The following is a 6,859-nucleotide window of genomic DNA, read 5'->3' as shown; positions in this document are numbered from 1 at the left end:
GATATTGTTTGTTTTGGTAGTATATATATATATATATATATATATGATACTTTGAACGTTCACGAGGACTGGCTTGAATTCCACTTTTTTATATTGTTTTACGCTTTAGTTTACGTATACACTTAGCTTGCCGTAGCTATTTCTAAGATCTTGGCGAGTTTTAAAGACACCTAAGTTAGACGTTAGTGACCATCATTGAAAATATTTTTTTAGATTTAAATTTATTGATAGAATTTGTATCATAAGCCTTAGGCTTATTGGTTTTGAGTGCTTCATCTTCTTTCAGTAATTTTAGGTTATATGACGTAATTAGAAAAATACTTTCTAGGGGTTGTTGTTTTTATAAAACTCCAACCCGTTCTTTTTTAACGGGTCTGGTAGTTGTACTCATATTAAACTATAGCCCCCACCCCATAGTGGCACAGCGGTATGTCTGCGGGCTTACAGCGGTAGAAACTGGGTTTCGATACTCGTGGTGGGCAGAGCACAGATAGCCCATTGTGTAGCTTTGTGCTTAATTACGAAACAACAATTTCACTACCATAATAAATGAATTTACCAGTAGAAAAGCACGGAAGGCATTTCTTGAATACATATTTTTTCCTTTTTTTTTTACTTCTGTAGAAACAGATTTTTTTGCACTAAATTTTAGTTTTTATTTATCTACAGGGATCTCCACATGGTTGAGATGCCCCAGAGCCACCACAGCGCTTAATCTGGCACTGCAGTATTGCCTGTTACTCAAGTTTATACATAACTATTGTTACGACAGCGGAAGTCACGTGACGCTGCTAGCGCATGCGTGACTGAGTTTCTCGAATTATCGGGGAAGCTCGAGTGTGATCGAGACGCTTCTTTGTTAGTATATAAGCCTGGCGAGAAAAGCCAGCGGAATTGAATTTATGATAAAGCGAACAGTAGTCACGGTGAGTTTTGCACTCGTAGAGAGCGAAGTTATCGAGATTGTGAATCACTGTGATTTATAGCGTGTATTATAAAAGTCGTTAAGTTGAAACTAACGAGAAATGTACTGATTGTGGAAATACTGTGTACCAAAAGTTGTATCGATAAAGAATAAACTGGTTTAATCAAGAAGGGACTTGTATCGCTGAAGTTCCTCGGAAAGAATTTCTACCGGAAATTAACAAACAAGCAGATACGTAACACTATTAAACAAGTGTTTCTACCAAGTCCATTTTACTCGACGAAGTTATATACAGCGCTGATACAGAGACTACAATAATCACTACTGCAAAACAGTCTAATAAGAAACTGTACATAAACCAACTTATTTGTAACAGAATGTCGTTGTGTTTAGCCTTGTCTTCTAAAAGTAAGCTATGAATTCACGCTGACTTTTCAAAGTGTTCAGTGTCAATTATACAAGTTAGTTATCATTATTGTTTTTCTACACACACCACTGAAGTCGGCAATTTAAACATATGCTATCAAACTTGTCAGTCGGTAACAAAAAATATTCGCCAGACAAATGTTTCCAGAACAGAAATTAGAGTGAAGTTTGCGAAGATGTTGCCTGTAGAAGAGGATAGAAGGAAAAATGAATTCTAACAGTAATACTTTGTTTTCCCATCCTTAATTACGATCTTTTCATCTTTTACTTTCTTTTTTTACAAAGTTCCTTATTTCGTAGTAGAGTGTTTATGGTGCAGCATGTCAGATTACATACTGCCTATGTAATGTATTTCTTGTAAAACCATTTATTAGTAACAACTCCTAAATTTCTACATATTTAATTCAATAGTTAAAATACGTATTCTGACGCACTTAGTTTGTACTAGAATGGCTAATGAGAAATTCCCTTGCTTTTCTTCAAAAGTTGATTTTTTTCGCTGAAAACCTAAGCCATAAAAGTATTGGATCAAAACCAGTGTTTATGAAGTGTCTTCACTTACCCAAATGTACTGGCGTGATATTTCACGGCTCAAAGAAACTCTCTTGGCCGCACCACCTACAGTTTCGAGGCCCTAGTATGCAGGAGAATAAATACTGTGATTTTTCACCAGTTAAATGAAAGAGATAAGCCTGGTGTGAAGACAAACAAAAACTTTATTAACTAAAGCAGAAGAATGGCGCCACAAGGATTGATCTTGCAAGCAGTAGAAAATGTGGAATACTGGAATTAAACAAGTGGAACTGGTTCAAATTATTAGAAACTCAAACTATACTGAATAGGGGTGGGGTGGACTATACTTATTTGAATGATTAAACTCCAATTTAAGAACAAAATATACATGAACAGTGGGTAAAACGTTGCTCCCAATGAAGAAAAATACATACAGGACTTTTCAGCACACCTTGATGCTATAAGAGTTGATCAACAAAAAGAGAAAATTATTTTCATAGTTTAAATTCTCTCTATAGCTAACCATTCACTTAAAAAAATTCTATGAATTTACTGGTAGTTTCCACCCTAAATGGCTTTTCATATAATAACCTCACACAAAGACAGTGTTGACTGTGATAACATTATCCTGTGATATAGTCAAACCACCATTAACTAAGCCCTTTCATAGAATATCACACAGAACTAATTTCACTCGACTTCGAATATATCAGGTTATGAACTAAAATTCACGTGAATTTTTTAAATACATATACAAGTACAATTTATAAGAGCAAAGAATATGTGATATCTGCATTACCACACTGTTAGGATAAAATTATAGTCTTAATATTGTGTTTACTCTTCTCAGAAGTATATAAAACTTTAAAAAGTCAATTTTGAAAAGTACAATATTTGCCCTGAAAATGTTTGGAAAACCAGCGTTATCTGTTCATCCACGATCTGTTTGGTTTTCTTTAAGAAATATTGGTGTATTTATATATTGCTTCTTTCCCTATCAACAAACTCAGAGTTCGGAAACACAGACCTATACTTCCTGACATGGTGTTTTTCAAACCTCCAGTGGGAAAATTATGCACCAGAAAATAATACAGAATAGTTGGGAAAGAGAAATGTTGGTGCTATGTCCAAGGAAATCACTGCTACAGAGTGGGGAGTTTTTTTGCTGGCAGCATTTTCCGAGGACCATGACAATCAATGGAGACAATCATACCTGAAGAGGACAGACCAGTGTTCTATCGAAACATGAAGTATTTTCTATGTTCCAGCATCAATAAAATTCTTCCTTATGCTTATAAATCGTTGTTTGCCTACTTCTTGTTATATTAGCATAATGTGCTTCCTTACTCTAATAATGATACTCACTAGCAGGTAAGACAGTGGGCATTTATCCAGAGATAGACAACCAGAGGGGTAGTATGGAGCATTCAACCTCACTAAGAGTCAGAAGTCAGGTGACACTAGTGAAGGAGATTCGATTACAGGAACTGTTACATCAGTCAAAGTTAACCTGATTAAAAAAAACTGTTGTGCAGGCTTCCCTATAACATTAGAGACATATCCATCACAGATATACCATGTATGTTAAAGGATGGGATAATACAGCCTTCTGAGAGTTTATGTTTCTCTCCAGTGGTTATTATCAGAAAGAAAAATTGCATAAACAGGTTATGTGTTGATTTTTGCAGGATGAAATCCATTTTGATACCTTTCCATTGACTGTCTGGATACACTGGAAGGAGTTTATTAATTCAGCGCTCTAGATCTGGCCTACGAATACTGGTAAGCTGAATTAGATGACAAGAGTTGGGTCAAAACTTTCTTTAGTACCTGATCTGGCTTGTCTGAGTTCCAAGTAATGTCATTCGGCCTGTGCAATGCTCTGGCCACTTTTGAGAGGGGAATGGAGATTATACTTAAAGGGTTGCAATGAGAGATGGCTTGTGTATGTGAATTGTGTCTTGGTATTTTGGTAGACATTTGAGTCTGCTGTTATGAAACTGTCCATGATTTTGCAGTGGATATTAATGGGTGGATTAAAGTTGAAACCTAGAAAGTGTGCACTAATGTGCATACAAGTAGAATGTCCCGGCGATATCACTGGTAGAGCAGACACCTTAACTGATTCTGTGAAGATAACAATGGTTCAAGTCCGGCTAAGATATGTACCTGCAGTCTAGAAACAACTCGGCTCCAGTTAGTCTGATCCACTCCTAGTACTCAGACAAATTGATTCACTGACAAACTATTTCCAGCATGAATAGTGTGTGTGTACAAGTATGTCCAGTATGTGGACAAGCTGAGACCATATATTATAGATAAATTTCTTATGACGTTACTTGGACAGAAATCAGTGTCCAAAATTGACGACTTTGAAGAAGATTAAAATACTTTTATGGAACACTTTAATTCAGCTGCTGGGGATGGAAATAAAAGCACTTATCTGGCTGTCCTCGATAAGCCAGATGAGAAAGCATCTGAAAACGTCCCAAAAAGCTCAAATGGTCAGCCAGGATATTGAATACTACCTGGTTGCTATGGCTGGGATTAACTGCCAGGTCAGGAATTAGAACTAACAATGATATGCACAATCACTGACTTAAAGTAGCAATCCTAACTTTCCAAGTAAGGAAATAATGTCCACTAGATTTTGTGATATTTGCTTGGTTATGACCGCTAAGATATTTGTTTGGACGAGAAACTAACAGCTTAAAGGGTTTTGTTACCCTAGCTTTTCGAGCTGTTAGGTGGCATTGTCTGGCAGAATGTGTGGACTACATTTTGTGACCACTATCCGATTATAGCAGCTAGAGTGGTTTGGAAAGTTTTATTGTGTCACGCTCTTTTGGAACAGGACGCTTTCATGAGTTTTAATTCAACAATACACAACTTTAGAGGTACAATAATACTTATAATAATTTACGTGAAAAGTACCTTCAGAAACATAGTATATTTATAGTATTCACAGCTCATGTGTTTTATCAATGGTTAAACTACTTTATAAAGATATTTAATTTCATTATACTGTTAAGAATATGTAATTCGGGGTGTGCTAAATATTAGAAACGACTATATTACCGCTTTTAATGATGAAGATTATCAGACTCCAAAACAACGCGTCTCACGTTAACTAGTGAAGTAGATTATCAGGTTCCAAAATAACGCGTCTCATGTTCCCTACTGACGAAATAGACTGTAAGACTCCAAAGCAACGTGTCTCACGTTAATATACCGATGGTTTAGTTTGTTTATAATTAAGCACAAAGCTACACAATGGGCTATCTGTGCTCTGCCCACCACGAGAATCGAAACTCGGATTCTAGCGTTGTGAGTCCACAGACATACCGCTGTGCTACTGAGGGGCACCTACTGATGGAAGAGACTATCAAGTTCCAAAACAATATGTCTCACGTTCACTAGCGAAGTAGATTGTCATGTTCTAAAACAACGCCTCTCACGTTAACCTGCTGAGGTAGACTGTGAGAAATTTATAACAACGTCATCACATGAAAGAGACTGCCTGACTACAAGAACAATATATCTATATATAAACGCGCATCACGTTCACTTACCAATGGAGACTGTCAGACTTGAAAATAACGTGTCTCACATTCAGCTTCTAATGAAAGACACTGTCGGGCTCCAAAACAATGTATCCGACATTTACCTAGTGATTAAAAAAGTGTGAAACTCTAAAATGATGTTTCCCAGTTTCAACAAGGGATAAAGGACAGTATCGACCTCCAAGACAGAATGCTCTACTGTTCATAACTAACGATGGAGACAGCTTTTAAAATTATCGATATCACTTATAGAAAACCTGTTCGTGTCTGAAATAAGTTATCTCACCTTTAACCATTTTAAGATAGTGAAGAACTTGCAGTGGACATTTCAATGCATAGTAGCTTTAAGATTAGTGGTTACGACTTACTTATATTCTTACCTACTCTACGTAAGAATATAAGTAAGTTGTAAGTAACCTAGTCTTTAAATATTTATTTACTAAGCTTCGATGAACATGTTTAAAGCATTCGAGCAGTAAGTGTGGATTTGCAAAAACTAATGAAATATTGATCCTTTCCGAAGGACAAGGATAGTTAGCGGATATTTTACCGTGAATATTATACATAATTTTATTAATTGATTACTTCAGACAGTAACAATAAATAGACAACACAAAAAACAAACTAGACTTGACTGAGTGACGTTCTTCTTCAGACCCAGTAGGGGAATAGTATTGATAAACTTACCTATTCAAAAATGTGAAAAGGATAGGGCATGGATAACTGTCATATATGCTTGCCTGATGCTGCATAACAATTTTCATAGTGAATAAACATTGCTATATATTGTATGGCTCTTAACACGAAATTATATTTTGGAATGGGTGGTAGCATTTTCCTATTGATTTGAAGGCATATGGACAAGTTTAAACTTTCTGTTATCATCAATATCTTATTGTTTCAATGGGGAATTTTAATTATATATGCATTATTAATAAAAGCTTTTGAGCGAAAGTAAGTAAATGTGTGTAATAATAAGTCAACTATACTATATGTACTATATCCAGTACCAACAAGGCCTTTCACCCAATACCAAAGCACTTCAGGCTGTCTGAAATGTCCCCCCCCCCGGTGGGACAGCTGTAAGTACACGGACTTACAACGCCAAAATATAGGGTTCGATTCCCCGCTATGAGCACAGCTGATGGCCCAACGTGGCTTTGTTCTAAGACAATCCGTTTGAAACACGACACATTGTAGTGATTGAAACCAGAGGCGTCGAAACCGGGGTACTGTAACACCCCTACTTTTATATATTTGACTTATAGAGCAACTATAAATTATATTAATTTTCTAGGGGGCATTCTCCCAGACTCCCCTAGATTGAGCTGTCTTTGGCAGCACGGGTGCTGCTTTTAGCAGTTCCTTATACTTTCAATCTCTCATTGCAAAATCTGCATGTCTAGCCAAGCACCCCTACTTTGCAGCTCTT

The sequence above is a fragment of the Limulus polyphemus genome, unplaced genomic scaffold (assembly GCF_000517525.1).
Source record: "Limulus polyphemus unplaced genomic scaffold, Limulus_polyphemus-2.1.2 Scaffold7641, whole genome shotgun sequence".
Classification (NCBI taxonomy): domain Eukaryota; kingdom Metazoa; phylum Arthropoda; class Merostomata; order Xiphosura; family Limulidae; genus Limulus; species Limulus polyphemus.
Note: the sequence above shows the minus strand (reverse complement) of the source record.